The sequence below is a fragment of the Rissa tridactyla genome, chromosome 8 (assembly GCF_028500815.1).
Source record: "Rissa tridactyla isolate bRisTri1 chromosome 8, bRisTri1.patW.cur.20221130, whole genome shotgun sequence".
NCBI classification, from domain to species: domain Eukaryota; kingdom Metazoa; phylum Chordata; class Aves; order Charadriiformes; family Laridae; genus Rissa; species Rissa tridactyla.
The window spans coordinates 3,569,031-3,584,788 of NC_071473.1; the positions used below are offsets into that span (position 1 = coordinate 3,569,031).

At 45.5% G+C, this 15,758-nt stretch overlaps 1 protein-coding gene across 9 annotated transcripts in view; it reads right to left on the reverse strand.

Moving 5' to 3' along the window:
- Positions 1–755: 755 nt before the first annotated feature.
- The window catches only part of CARD11 (caspase recruitment domain family member 11), a 66,412-nt gene continuing 51,409 nt past the window's right edge, over positions 756–15,758 (reverse strand). For 4 of the 9 annotated variants that reach the window (XR_008468003.1, XR_008468009.1, XR_008468011.1 and 1 more), the window contains exons 25-26: positions 7,339–14,796; positions 756–4,199 (exon numbers count right to left, since the gene is read on the reverse strand). The gene's annotated coding sequence lies outside the window, so the exon portion shown is untranslated. The remainder of the gene's footprint in view (positions 4,200–7,338; positions 14,797–15,758) is intronic. The other 5 variants (XR_008468004.1, XR_008468007.1, XR_008468008.1 and 2 more) reach the window with 5 other exon arrangements.

A 15,758-nucleotide genomic window follows, 5' to 3' on the forward strand; every position in this document is an offset into this window, starting at 1 on the left:
AATGGACTGAGAGCAACCCTTAGGAGGAGAAGGACTTGGGGGTGCCGGTGGATGAGAAGCTCAACACGCCCCAGCAATGTGCGCTGGCAGCCCAGAAACCCCCCCGCACGCCGGGCTGCATCCCCAGCAGCGTGGGCAGCAGGGCAAGGGGGGGATTCTGCCCCTCTGCTCCACTCTGGGGAGACCCTACCTGAGTAACAGGTCCAGAGGAGGCCCTGGAGATGCTGGGAGGGCTGGAGCCCCTCTGCTGGGAGGACAGGCTGAGAGAGCTGGGGGGGGTTCAGCCTGGAGAAGGCTCCGGGGAGACCTTCCAGCCCCTTCCAGTCCCTAAAGGGGCTCCAGGAAAGCCTGGGAGGGACTCTAGATCAGGGAGGGGAGCCATGGGACGAGGGGAAAGGGTTTTAAACTGAAAGAGGGGAGATTTAGGTTAGATATCTGTAAGAAATTTTTCACTCAGGGCAGTGAGCCCCTGGCCCAGGTTGCCCAGAGAAGCTGTGGCTGCCCCATCCCTGGAGGGGTTCAAGGCCAGGTTGGACGGGGCTTGGAGCAACCTGGGCTGGTGGGAGGTGTCCCTGCCCAGGGCAGGGGTTGCACTGGATAGACTTTAAGGTCCCAACCCAAACCATTCCGTGATTCTATGATAAACGTGTCCTCATACAAGTACATGCAGTCAGAGCACTTCAACACTCATAGTGTCTTATTAAAGCTATTTTTAAAACCACACAAAGCAGCTGGAGGCCTGGCTGCCCCAGGGAGCTGCTGCCGAGCAACTTCAGCCTGTCATGGCAGGGGCTGGGGTCCAGCCCAGGGAGCGGCGTGGAGCCTCTGCTGTCAGCTGCAGCACGCTGCAATGCTCTGCGAGGAATTTAATTTCTTGATTGACGTTGGGTGTAATTGCTTGTAAAGCATATTGAGGCAATCTAGTACTGGGCCGATGATGAGGCCGGGATTAAAGTACCAAAGTACGCATCTGAAAGAAAATCCCCTCGGTCTCCTGATTAGGTACTGCAGGAAAAAAAGAGCATTTTTCGGAAGCAGCTGGTATGCGATCACCTAGCAGTGGCTGTGATCCCAGACCTTCTGGCTGCAAAATGAAATTCTAAAAGACAGGCACATCTCCTCAGTTCTATGAGATTATATGTTCCTTTCTGTATTCTTTTGTCTGTGCCTCCCATTATTCATGCCATAAACATCTAATCCAGTGTAAGCTTCAGATAATTTATCCTGCCCCAGGCCTGTACCAAACACTGGCGCAAGTGACACAACTGCAGAGCTGAGGGAAACGACTAAAATGACTAGGATTTCATAGAAAGTTAAGGATGTTAAGAAGCCTGAAGATGTCCCAAAGGATGAGGGAGTCACAGATTTAAAAAAAACCCCAAAACAATTAAAAAAACCTTTAATGGAAGTGAGAATACCGTGTGAGTATTAATCACAGTGAGATGCTGTTCTCAACTCTTCCCCAAGGAGCAAATCTTTTTCTCTTTAGCAAGAAGAGACACTTAAAAACAACTTTAGGTACCACAGAAGTCAGGAGGAGGGCAGCACAGGACTCTTAGCCATGAGCCATTCGCTACAGCACAGAACCATTCTTGAGAAAGTGACTTTCTCCTCCAGGATCTTACCCTTTGATTGTAGTTTGAGACTCAGCAGCAGCTGCTCATTCCGCGTATAAAATACTGCTGTAATTCACGACTTTCCCCACTGGATGTCATCGTTGCCCCACCAGAAGCCAGTCAGACCAGCAGGATGGAGACAAACAACCCCCGAGCCCCCCATACTCTGCAGACCTGATTTTTGCAACAGCTGAGCACTCAGGACCTGCTGGAATCCACAGGTGCTGAGCTGCCTGCAAATCAGACCCGATGTAACGGTGAAGTGCCCAGATTGATATTTTCTGATTAGCTCTGTTACTCCTGCCTCACTAGCTTTGTCTGTGCCCTACTTGAGGTCCTCTTCAGACTTCTGAGGTTCTAAGGGGTTTTGGCAGAGAATTCAAACAACTATGAAGCCTAGCTCCCGTGATAGGCCTGCGTCGTCTGTAAGGGAGAGTGAAATTATGGTATACAATAAACTAATCAAACAAATCAGTCACCAGACGTCCTTAGTTCTCTATGCATTCATCCATGAAAGCAGCTTTCAACAGCTCACATCTAATTGTCAAAAGGAAAAGGTCCACCCCTCCCTCTCTCCCCCGCAGCACTGTTGTTCCTCATCTAATCATTCAGAAGCTGTTCTAAAAACAGAACAAAACAGAATTTTGTTTACTACGGCAGATCTGCAGCAGTACGCCTTCTGTTGCTCTGCTGAGGGACTGGGCAGAACCTCACAAATGCACGTGATGATCCCTATTGATGTTTCTGCAGATGTTTCGTTATGAGCATAAGGAATAGGTGTAGGCACCCCAGTAAAAGCTTTAAGAGAGATGCTCATACTCAGTCTGAATGCCTTCCCTTTCTCTGTTTCCTTATTATCGGCCCAGTTCCATGCTTCAAGATTTCCAGTTCATCTCCCTTCTTTGGGCTTAGACTGAAATTAAAACAACTTATATTGATATAAAAGAAAATAATGTTAATGATTTCATTTTTCTATTCCTTCTTTTACCTTCTCAGTTTTCCAGCTTTACCATTTTTTTATTTCTACTGTTTTCCCCATCTCTGCTTCTTCCCATAACTCCTGTTCTCTTTCTGCTGAGATGAAGAAATGCTTGTACAGCTGCTTCTATTTCTCCTTCCTTCATCTCCCATAGATATAGAGAGAGGGAGAAGGAGCCTGAAAGATGGAAGAAAATAGAGGACTGGAGGGTAGAAAGAGAGAGACAACAAGGGCCACATTGTTTTCATTTCCCCTGTTGGCTGCAAAGCAACTGAATTATGAGCAGAAAGACAGGGAGCTCATGGGGGAAAGGCTGGAGCATGAACTTCTAAGGCCCTGGCTGTAAGGAAAGACAGCGGAACATTAAAGCTGAAAAGCTGTATGGCAGTTGGAGAAGCTAGTGGACTGCTTGTACACGAAGACCTTATTGCAGATGGGAGTGACATCTGGGCAGCTCTGTTAAATGAAGAAGTAGTTGTGGAAAAAGCACTGATAGAGAGCTCCACTCAGTAAGTCTAAATTTTCTGCTCACAGAAAGGCCAGAGGAGGACACAGCCTCACTGATGAATGCTGGCACAAAGTCTGTGAAATGGGGAGGGCTGAGATGCCTGACCTTGGTTCTTTCTATCTATTGCAAGCCCCCCTTGTTTCTACCTGAGTCAGGCATGGAGAGGATATATGGATTTAGCCCTTGGAAGGATGCAGAGCTATCATTTCAGTGTCTTGAAGCTCGTAGTTGACTAATCCCAAAGTCTTCACAAGTCCCCACCTGGATGATGGCCCATTCTTCATCCAGTCCACTATGACCCTGTAACTTAAAGCCTGTGTTCTCTCCTCCGAAAGAGTATTATCACCATCGGTGGAGGAGGCAGAGCGCGAAGGAGGTGCCACCACACTTCAGCTGAGAACGCTGCTACTGGACCCTAGAAGTTTGCCCGTACCTGGGACATGGCTGTTGTTTTCCTGAGCGCTGCCAGACACTGTCACTGCCAGGAAGAACATTTTGTTCAGTGAAACTGGGAAGCAAATAAACAACAAGGGGGATATGCCCACTGCCACGCAGCAATATCAGAGCTAGTGCTACTGTAATGTAAACTTCAGAGTTTAGGCGAGAACCTGGCAATCTCAAGACAACAGCAAGAAAGAAGTATGCACTAATGGAATCACCTGAGTTGATAAATCATCCACCTTCTCCTTCCTGACCACTGTGCTAGATGAGCAAACTGAGTCAAAATATCGAACTGTTGTTACCACAGGGCAGAAGCACTCCTGGCTTCGTCTGACTTATTTAAAGATGTTGGGGCCCTTGAATTGCTTGTTGTGCATTCAGATAGCAAAGCTGGTAGATCTGAGGAAGATTTATGATCTAAACTCCTTTTGCTTCTTCTCCGTTGTTGAGACTGTGACTCTCTTTGCCTGAGGAGGTGCTGCAGTACATATGCACTTGAAGCCCTTACTAAGCTGGTAGTTTTGTCATGTTAAAAGAGCCATATTCTGCTTATTGCATTCTCTGAGGTTTTATATGGCTTGTTCAATGACCTTCTCTCTGCACACTCCCCATGGCAGAATGAAAAGTGGAGGGAGACACAGTGAACGATGTTCTCCTGTGGAGGAAAGCAACAAGAACAGTTCAAACAGATCAACTATTTTCTAGTAACATCATTAAGTATATGGGAAACTTCCAGTACTAATGTATTATTTTTTTTGCTATAGGTGTTGAGACCTTTGCTGGATGCTTTCTGCAGGACTTTATGACCCCTATTGCAATATGCTCTTTCTCAGAGATCCCAATTCTTTGAAGTGATTGCAATCTTAACTCCCGTGAAGCCAAAGAAAACTGAAGTAGTGAGGCATGTCTCAAGAAAAAATCCACTTACTAGTGAATTTGTATCTCGGTATTGGCCTTGTCCCTTTTGACATTGCTTTGGTATACAGTTGTTTGGGATACGCATCCATTTTTTTGATTCAGATTTACCTAAACTCATTGAGCTTCCAACTATCAACATCAAGACGTTAAAAATTAGGTCCAGACAAAGAACAAGAGAACCCCGAGCAGCCTTGTAATAGTAAGACTGGAAGAGAAATGGACAACCAAACAGTGCTGTCGAATTATAATTGTTTGATTTCAGTGTATTCTGATTGTTAATTACTTTTCTTTTTCCCTTTCGCTAGCGCTGTGAGTACAGAGGCTGCAGACATTTGGTTCATACTGTTCGTGAATTCACAAACGTGGATTTTTTTGCAGTGACCCAGCCCAGCTGCCACTAAGCAGTAAAAATGCCAAATTATGCCAAAGCAAAATATGCCAGCTTCTTTTATTAAATTTGTAGACACCCTTTTTTCTTTTCCATGTGATATTTTCATCTTCTGTCCCACAGAGGATACATTACTCATATACATAAAATATGTGAGTCGTGACACTTCACGTAGTTAATTTTCACTATTTTCAGACTGCTTGACAGTAGCCTGTTCTCCTTCATTACACACCAGCCAACAAGTGGATTAGTTTACTTTCAAAACACAAACCCTCATATTAATCCCTAAACAATTAATTATTGAGAGAAGACAAGCATATTTTTTAACCCAGCCTGTGACTTTTCTACTTATTTCATCCAATAAGGCATGATCTGTGTAATGCCAGGCACGTCCTGCCACGTGTCCCGCAGGCTCTGAGTTCTTAGCGTGAAGTTCCCGTGACTGCACGCAGGGAGGATGCACCTTGGTCTGAGGGTGCGGAGAGATCAGAAAGTGGGGTTCTGCTCAAAGGGCTTTCCTCAGAGGACACAGAAACCGGGCCCGTGGGATCTGAGCGGGGCGATGTCCAACAGCCCTTGCTTTTGGACAAGAATACATCTGTCCAAAATAGGAGAATACGTCTCAATCTGGAGATGCATTCCTAGAGCAGAAAGGGACAGAACAGGCACGTGCTGGCTCCAGCATGTCTCCTTGGCTTATACAAGTACTCTGGCATCTCAGAAACAACTTAAAAGCAGACATAAGTCCTGAAAGTGTTTGACTCTGATTTGGAGTACAAAAGACTCAGTAATAAGTAGTTTTGCCAATTCAGGCGTGTATTTCCTTTAGTCATCTATGTCGTAAAAAGTCAGCAGAAAACAAGATGAGTGACATTAAGAGGGGGAGAAAAAAGGGCACAAATCTATAAAGTGCAAAAACAAAGCCAAAGAAAATGGAGGTCCCTGAGACCTAGCGTATTTGCTGTCAAGCTATGTCCATTTTTTCTGCATTGTTTTTAAAATGACTTTTCATCTGGTGATGCAGAGCCAAATATCTCCACGGGTAACATGTAGCTCCCCAAACTCGTAGGAAATTAGCAAGCCTTAATAAAATTTATGCATGGCTTGCTATTGCAGTTCCGCATCTAAAGGGAAAACAGATGTTCTGTTTAGTTATTCTCTTCATGTCCAAAGGAAAGCTGTTGGTTACAGGCTTTTTTTTTAAAAAAGTCTGGTGCTGAAAAGGTTACAAATGATGCAATTTTTACAATCCTACTCCAAGGCTCTCTGCTAACCTGAATTGCTGAGGTGACGCTCGCAGATGCCTGTCACCCACTTACCAGCCTCATATTTCTTAACACCTACACTTTGGGATGAATACATGGCAGAGAGTCCGCAGCATTTGCCTGAGCCCATTAAGGGGCTGGCAGGCCAGGCTTCCCAGCCCTCTGGCTGAATTCATCGTGAAGTTTCTGGGCCCAGGTTAGTTTCAAAGGAGAGGCAGAATGGATGCGCCTCTGAAAAGCCCGCTATTAGAGATGGCACTAAATGGGTCTCTCAAGGCTTCGGCATGAAGAAGAAAAATCCTGATTCCTCACCTCCTTCACCTGGCTCCCTTCACTTAGCACATGTTGTGCATTCTGCCCGCGTCGTTTTCCACTACACATTGCAGATGGGCGATCTTTCCTCTTTCCATTCTTACACAAATATTTCTCAAGATGTGCAAAAACACTGGCACTTAGAGTGAGTGTTTGCCATCTGAGAGAGCTTGCCACTGCAAACACGTCTGCATGCATCCACATACATCTGATATTCATTCTTTGCTTTGCAGATGGGTATCAAACACAGAGGCTTTCAAAATGCAAATTCATTGGGCTGCTCTGTTTGCTTGTTTCTACAACATGATTATTCATTGCTCCCCGAATGGGGGGGATCCCAAGTCTTCTTTATTCCTCTAAACATTAATACAAAAAGTGGTTCCTTGTCAACAAAAAAATTGCCCCAAAAGAACAGCAAGTGCAATAAATCGTAGCCATTGGCTTAATAACCTTTCAAAGTATTTTTCCAAGCAATCCTTTTTAACCTGTGAATATTCGTGGTCTTACAGATAACATGAAAGGATAAACACTCACGTGCACACCTAAATGTGACGAGTAGCTGATTTAGGGATTATTAGTCTCCAAAAACGGAGAAGGAAGGGACTCTGTCATTCAAAGAAACGATAGCAAATGAAGCAAAACCCAGGCGGAGGAATGCAGAGAAGAGCTGGCAGGAACTAACCAGATGAGTGATCAGCATTTTATTCAGACGGCGTTTCAGCGTCCACCCAGAGGAGATTAAGTATCCTGTCCTCTCAGTGCAGAGAAGGAGAAATAAATCAGGTTTTACCACAAGCGGGGTGGCAGGGAGTTAATTAGGAATGGAAAAAAAATATAATTCAGTTTGCAAAGGAATAAAAAATGAGCAAATGAAGGAGGTAAAATAGACTGAAAAACATGTTGGAACACACCTGGGAAACAGTGACGGAGGATGCTGCGCGGGGGAGCCGGCAGCCACAAGGGACTGCACACAACGGGTGACTCGACAGCTCCGCCAAAAGCTGCGATCCAGGAGCCAAATGCTGTTGCTCCGAGTTGTCATATGAAAGCAGACGTTTCCCGTGCCCCGTCTCCTGTCAGAGTCTCTCCAACAACAACGCGTATAAAAAAGACAAGGCTGCATAAAGAAATAAAAGGATCTTAGGTTTCCTCTCAACGTAGTTGTTAAAAAGCACAACCCTCATTAAAGTCAACAGGAATTGCTCCGCATCTCTTGTAATTTGCCTCCCCGGATTTGTGCTAAACTAGGATATGACACATTTTGCTATTAAAACAAGCAAAACTACACAAGAAAATTAGCAGAAGCCACAAGAAGCGGAACGGTGGTGAAGCCACCTTGTTGCCCCATATTCAGTGATTTCCATTAATGATCTACCAGTAAAGCTCAATGAAGTGAGCAGTAGACAGCGATACAGGATCTGCGCTGTGTTGCTGGAGCACGTGCACACGGACACATTAAAGCGGGAGAAACTTTCAGAGGCAATGCAGCATTTTTTTTTGCCCCCTGTTCCAAGCGGAGGTTAAATGTGTCTGGGGCGTGAACGTCTCTCGTCCTAATGAAGATCAATTCCAAACTAAGAGCCGAGTCCCTGCTTCAGTCAGCTGGGTGTCAGCACTGTGTTTCTAGGAGGGGCGAAGGCTTCTGCTTTGCACTGGGTTTAAACCCTGGGTACCAGTGGGTTTGGGGTCATCTTGCCTTGCAGGAGGCAAAGTCCCGGCTGCCGGCTGATGGGTGACATGTTCCCTCTGTGGAAAATGGCTCAAGTCCGGCTGCGTGCCATTCCAGATCTGCTGACGTCCCCTTTTTGCCAAGAATGCCATAGGTTGCAGATCACTGCTCGAGTGGAAAGGCTTGTGCGTGAATGAATGCATGACTCCGGCTTCTGGCTGAAATAGTTAATCAATGTTTAAGTGACTTTCTGCCACTGGTGAATATCAACATTCCTCATTTTGGGTAAAATCTGGGAGTCACATTTCAACAATATATTCAGAGAGCTTCAATATATTCAGAGAGCATCAATATATTCAGATAGCATCCGATGATGCAAGAGCACAGTCTGTGGTCAATCACCATTGCAGTAATTTAGGAGAGTGCAGGAGAAGGAGTGCTGTTTTGACTGTCTCCATGTTTGTTATTTATACACCATGTCATTCTGAGCTTGTTCTTTGCTTGTAGCTTTGGGCTGACAGTTCCCTGACTCCAAAGGCAATTCAGCCCCTGACATAAAGCAGAAGAACAATGCACAGTTCCTGTAAAACAACAGTGCTCCCCCCCCGCTGCTGTCAGAACGCAGGGATTAGATGCAGAATAATGCAGTCCCTGATCAAACCTGCAGCTGTAATTCAACCTCTGGACGCTGCTGATGCCATAAATTTGTGAAGAAAGTGCAGCTCAAGCGATTTGTGAACAAGAGCTGGTGAGTCCAATTGAATTACAGTTGTGGGAGCAGCCGGGATCCCCCTGCACCGAATCATTACTAATGAGAGCCAGAGAATGATTACTTACAATTTTAATGAAATTGAATTTTAATTTATAACCTTGGCTAGAAGAGAAGGAGGAAGAAACACACAATGAATATTTGTGGGTGACAGGGCAAAAGTACAACCAGAAACCCAAAATAAACGGAAGGAGAATGCATCCTCCTGGAAGAGACAAGATAACATTTTATCTTCAAAAATAAATTCTTATTTTAGCAAGTGGTTGTGATACAGTGAGCGCTGAAGAAAGCTACTCTATATCACGGTTCTGATGATGAAAGAGCTCAGAAAGAAAATGCTCAAATATATTTTCTCCAATCCATTTAAGATACTCAGAAGAAGGGGAACTCTTTAGCTGATTTTCAAACCGTCACAGCCCGTTGTTATGGCCTGAAATCAGCAGAATGGTTACTCCAGGCGCCACTGGCATTATAGCCAAATCATCACATGGAACCCTTTCTGAGCAAGTCTTCCAATTTCAGCGCTGCGTGGTTATTCACTATTGGAAGGAAAAGCATAATTAACACTAAATACTGTTTCAAATAAAATCACGTTCCTTGCTGTTTCCCATGTTGAGGTATCACTCTGCTATTTTAATATGCTTTTTAATATTGCACTGTTTCTACTGGGACCGCAGCGAGGCATAGGGAGGCTAAGAGAAGTGGTTTATGAAGTTCGTCTCAGAGACGGAAATGTGAGAAGAGAGATGGGAAAAATAGAGAACTTGAGTAAGGAACTCCAAATGGATGAATAAAGGAGCACCTGCAGCTCACAACACAGGCCACACAAGTTTGGCAACTCATACCATGAATCTGCAATTCAGGGGTGATCAGAGAGGCATGGGACGTGTGGTGGAAGGTCTGAGACTCGGGGCGTGCAGGAAGGGTCACACGAATCGGGCGAGTACTGGAGAGGTGCTGAAAAACGCTCAGGCTTTTGACTTTACATTTATTTTACAGAAGGTAAATCAATATCTCTTCACCCCAGTGCACTCGTATCATATGGCTTTCTGTTACAAGGTGACCAGGGCTTGAACATGTCTCTTCTGAACTGAAAACAGCTTAATCCACAGAGATCTTTTTTCTACAAAATGTCTAAAGCGCTGTATTACCTCATGCCACAGGGGGATGGGACCCAACCCAGCATTTTATTGTACACCTCGGGAACCGGCAGCTAGAAAGTATTACTACTCGAATAGTAAAACATGCAAATTGAGTGGGAATTCAGTGCTATTTGCATATATTAAACTATTTTGTTAAAACGAATAGTATTAAAACGAGATTTGCTATTCAAGAGAGGATTTTCAAAGAGACGGGGTAGTTCTACTGGGAGAAACATTACAAAATACGTGGCTAATACTGAAGGGTTATTCTCCTGTCTGTCACAAAATTCTTTCACATAAAAGTGTATTGTCATGCACACTCATTTACTCACACTCCCATGGCCTAATTGATTTTGGGAAGCCAAGCTGTGTCACGTCACCACTGGAGGGAGACATCATTCTGTTAAAAAGCTGTAAAACTGCTGCTGCCATAAATGCACTTCAGTAAGATGGGGTGAAAAAAATAACCTTAAGAAATACAACTGCTGAATTTGATCCAGGCTGGACACAGTAAATCACAGGTTCTAATAACAATAACAATAGAGCATGAACGAAACACTGCCAGATTAACAAAGATACTTAATGCTTCCCCTCGGATCAATACCGCTCAAGAGAATCCTATCCAGGCGTCTGAACTTAGTCCAGGTTAAAGCCACCACCAGCACCTGTATATTCTCCTCCCTTCTTCCTCCCCGCTCCCATCACTCACAAGCTGTGCTCGCAGAAACCCATTTGTGATGTTAAAGTCTCAGGCAGATATTTCCTAACCCTTTATCTGATGGTGACCTTAAGTGTGACCAAAAAATGTTCCTGTAGATGGCATTATTTTAGTTTTCACTTAACCCTCAGTGGCCTAGTGGCCTATTTTACAATCATTCAATTACCCCTACTGCTGCTGAAAAAACCCAGCGAGAAAATAATTATTTGGTGCAGCTCAAGGTCATCAGCTGGAGGAGGATGGGGAACCATCAGACAAGCTCCAAGTCATACCACTCAGCCACCGTCGGACAACCGACAAGTGTACGGATGTACTTCAGAGAGGGGCCAGGGCACTACAACTCGGCTCTAAAAACCAAAAGCTTCTGCTAGTAGAACAAAAAAAGCAGTTCTGCTAGTAAAAAAAAATAATAAAAGGAGTAATTCTACCTGTTGTCGTGTGGCTTGTTCCCAAAGAGGACAGCGTTGCACATGTCTCTGTAGACTCATTCTGTTGTGCGGTGCACGTGTGCTCACAGATGCGTGTTCGGACACGCACACACATTCACACTTTCTGCTTAAATTACAAAACAGCATCTCAGCAAGATAAAACACGTGATAAGAAAGAAATTCCTGCGTGAGGGACTCCCACATTTCCAGTAACAGTGAAGAGCCCATGGAAACTTTCCGCTCAGCTGACTGTTGTGGTTTCTGTTTTGAACTTTATTAATGACACACGCTACCACCTGCTAGCTGCCTCCTCACTCCTGAATTAGGCTAATTATGAAATTAATGTGGAAAACAAAGCTTTTTAAAAAAAATATATTCTCAGCACCTCCCCACGCAACTGCATCTCACACCTACGGTTGCAGCCAAACCATGGGTTTCCTGTTGTACTCATTGAACGGGGCAATTTCAGAATAAATATAGTTCAAACACTTCTAAATCTCTAGAGTGAAATCCTCGCTGTGCTGAAAATAGGACCTTCACCACATATTTTGAGAGTCTTTTCAGGCAGTTTTTTTTGGTTCTCAGTGAGCCTTGTTTATGGGAAGGAGACAATTAATGCAATCTTACAGCACGTGCCGTCCTTTGTCTTTTTGTTGACCCATGCGTCAACTTCCATAAACCACCACGTACCTCCTGACAGTAATCATCTGGTCTCCCCCCATGTTTTAGATGTGCTGACTGAAGTTTGCAAGATCCGGCTTGTGAACAGTGACCTAAGACATTAGAAACGAGCTAGGAAGAAGCAGGAAAAAACATCATTTAGTGCAAAACAAAACCTCATCCTGGAGCCACCCGATGGTCCGAGCCTAAGCACATGCATGTGCCTGTCCTGGATGCCCTTTCCCTGCACCTTCTGCCTGCTTTAGCTACAGCAATGGTTCTGGGCAGCGCTGAGAATTTGTAAGATGTCATCCTGGAGATGTTATTTTCAGATGTGCTCAGTATCTATGATTCTCGTGGGTTTCCCTAGGACTCCACCTCCAGGACTTCACACACTGGTGGAGTCTAATTATCACAAAATCTCCATACGCTGTTTTATAGCGGAGAAGGTCATGGCTTAGTTGCTGGAAGAAGGTACTGTTCTGACTATCATAATAGAAGTAGCAAGAGCTAAAAAGAAGAGAAATTCAAATAGGTACCCCTACTGCACAGTGCAGTTCAATCTTCCCGAGGCATACAAAGTAAATAGGAGTAATAAAATGTGATAGGAAAATCAATTGGAACAAATGAAGCACTGTCTGTGCTGTATCCCAGCTCTCCGTCCCATTGTTACCGCTTTGATTAATAAACAGCAATCTGATAATGAGCAAATCAGCTCGGCACCAGGATATGGCGAAGTAAATGCTGCAGATGTGCTACAATGACAAAGCTAAATCTGGCCAGCGTTGACAAAGGTTGTCTTTGGACGACTGTGTGGCTGTTCCAGGAGGCTGGTCGGAGAAAGACCACTACTACATCCACAGGGCAGGCAGCGCTCGGAGGGCAGAGCGGAGTGGGAGAGGAGCTGTCGTAAGCTACTGGATTTGATGTTATATTCATAAACACGCACTTAGAACCGAGCATCAATTTTTCACATTCATTTAAAAGAAGTTTACCCCACTGGCTTTCTCTGGGATGCAAAAATGAAGGCAACAACCAAAAATTGTCTCTTAAAACAGGATTTTAACAATACGGTAATGTTACTATAAAGAACTCCGACTAGGTCAGAGTCGATATCCAGCTTCGTTCCTTCTGGTGCATATTTAGCCAGAACTGAAAGGTAATGGAACTGTGTCCATTTATGCCAGGAATAAATCAGCTTAAGTATGAGTTATCCTTTATTTCTTATCACATTTGTTTTTTTCCTGAACGTTCCGGATGTCCCCATGACCATGGCTAGAGGTTGCCTTGTGTAGCCCTTCCTGAGCACTGTCCTGATGTGTCCTGGTGCCTTCTTAAGCACTACGTTAGGAGTTACTCTCTGAATAGTAGTTTTTGAGCAGGGGATTAAGCTTCAGCAAGTTTCAGTGCCTGTTTCTCTTTCCTTGCTGTTTTGCTAATGCCTTGGTAGATGCAATCACTGCAGGCTGTGCCAGAGATCCTTGCTAGTTCCCCAATACTTCTGTGAGCAAAAATTATCAGATTCACTGACATTTCAGACAGAGAGACAAGGAGAAGTGTACATAATTGATGTGAGACCACTCGTTGCAGTGAATTTAAATCAGAAAAAGAAAAATGTTCTCCAAAGGACTGGCTATACCCAACACTTGTCATCAAGAAATGGTTCTGAGATCTGACTGCTGACCACAAGAAGGCTTTTCTACCAACTTGTGAAAAAGAAGCTGATGGGACAGAGAATAAAGGAGGAAACAGTCGCATCTTAGTTCTCAGGTAGAATTTTTCCAGATTGCCAAGGTGGCAAAACGGGCATTTTGCCAGTGCCCTGGAAAGTCAGGATGGCTGCTGTATCTGAGGGAGGGACAGGTGGAGTGGTAGCTATTAGTGTTCAGACCGCTTTGCAGCAATTCGTTCACACCGCCTCTGAAAACAGCACGGGAAGCAAGCTGGGCTTCCAGGGCTCTTCCACGCTCCATCCCAGCTCCATCACTTTACACTGCCTCCCATTCTCCCTGGTGGGAACAGCCTGGTCCTGGCCCCAGTCCCAGTTCTCGTCCCTGGGGTGGTAACACTCCTGGGGAGGCTGGAGCTGAACTCTCCACCCTGCTCTCACCACGCTGATGGGGCTGGGGGTTGCAGGTACGTTACTGTCTGGCGGCCCTGTCTTTTATTTGCCCAGGCATGAATAGGATCCTATGAAAAAGCCATCTCTCCATCTTTGTCTTTCTGCATCTGCAGTTTGGAAGAAAATCAATATTGCTGTTTGTTGCTAAATTGTCAGACAGCTTTTGATGCTAATATCTGATGAAGCAAACATGCTGTTGTAGATATTTACTCTCAAACAGGTTCTCTATCATCCACCATCTGCTTTTAAAGGGTCTTTTTTCCCCCTTTTTTTTCCAGTGACTAATGGTGCATTTAACCCCAGAGAGCCTCTGATCTGAACATCAGAAAGTTTCTGCAGCAGAGGAACAGAAAAAAGGAGGCGGGGGAGGGAGGGTGGATGAGCTTCCTGTTGTTCTAACTTGGCTGACGGGTAGGGTTCTCAAATCTAACTAGAAATCTCACTGCTTAAGGCAGCCACCACTCAAACCCTTGATGCAGCCGCCAGACTTGCGTTACGCTCAGGTTCAGGGCCTTGAGACTGGAGCGGCGCAGACCGAGGGCAGCCAGAGCATCTCCTCCACCCGCCCGGACGAGCCACGGCAGCTCTCTGTCCACCAGCTCTGCCTGCACAAAGGTGTTCACAGCGCCGGCTTGATAAAAAGCATTAGTTCCACAGATGAGGACCACAGGGATGGGAGGCCTTCTGTTTGCTTTTGCAGGCTCAGAGATCAAGATTCCCACTAGAAAGGGTCGGGGGAAAGTCCATGAGAACGGCACAGATTCTTCAGTCTTTGGGTCCAGGCTGATCCCTGAGGGCTAGAGACGGTTTTGCAGAAATACCAGGTGTGATTTCTGGGAGCGCGGCAGGATTCTGCAGTACCTGAAAGACACGGGAGGAAATTTCCTGTCGGGGCCTTTCAGCACTGCGTTGGCTGAATTAGGTTTTCTGTTCAGGCAGGTGTCAGACAGAACGGTTACCCCAGCTCCTCCAGGACTCCCACACGGCGGTGCCAGTGTAACTCCCGCTGTGCCAGGAGGGGTGTCCCGGGCAATGGCACTACTGCCATCCAAGCTGCCAGAGCGAAAGAACCATATTCACTGTGCTTGAACCAAAAATCACACTGGGATTTGGGCTCCAAAGTCAAAAGGCACATTGTGTTGATCCATGGGAGAGCCTCCTTTTTCTACGGACAGGTCTGGTAAAGCACAAGGTTCTTCTGGAGTTACAGTTTCAATTTACACACTTCCCTTGATCTTTTGGTGCATTAGACCACCGCACAGAGTAGCGCTCTGACAAAGGATCTCAGGGATACCAACCCCGGAGCACATGGAGTGGAGAGCAAACAAGAACTCTGGAAACTGGGCAAGCAGGAGAAATGGGGAAAACGAAGTAACTTATAAGAGAGGAATCACAATCTCTTCATTGAATTCTTGTGTACCTTTTAAAGGTATATAGCACAAAATAGTGCTTTTTCAGAACAGATTTTTCAGAACTGGACGAGAGCAGGGGAGGCAGTAACTGCACCAAAGGGGAACACATTTGATCGGCTTCACAGTATAAGCTGATTAATGCTGAGTGACTCCTCATACTCAATTCAAATAATTGCAAATCCTAGAACGTTGCTCTCCCAGAAGTCCCAAACCCCTGACTGTGCCGTGCTGTTCCAGTCTCCAGGGGACGGCATGATCCCTGCTGCTGGAGCACCTCAGCCCTGTGCGGTGCTGTGACCCCGCGGCAGCTCCGGGGCTCCCACGGCCCGAACCCCCCAGCGCCGCAGCGGCTCCGCCGCAATGGTGTCTCCCTGACTTCATCCTCCCTGCGGAGCTTTGGAACCCTAGACC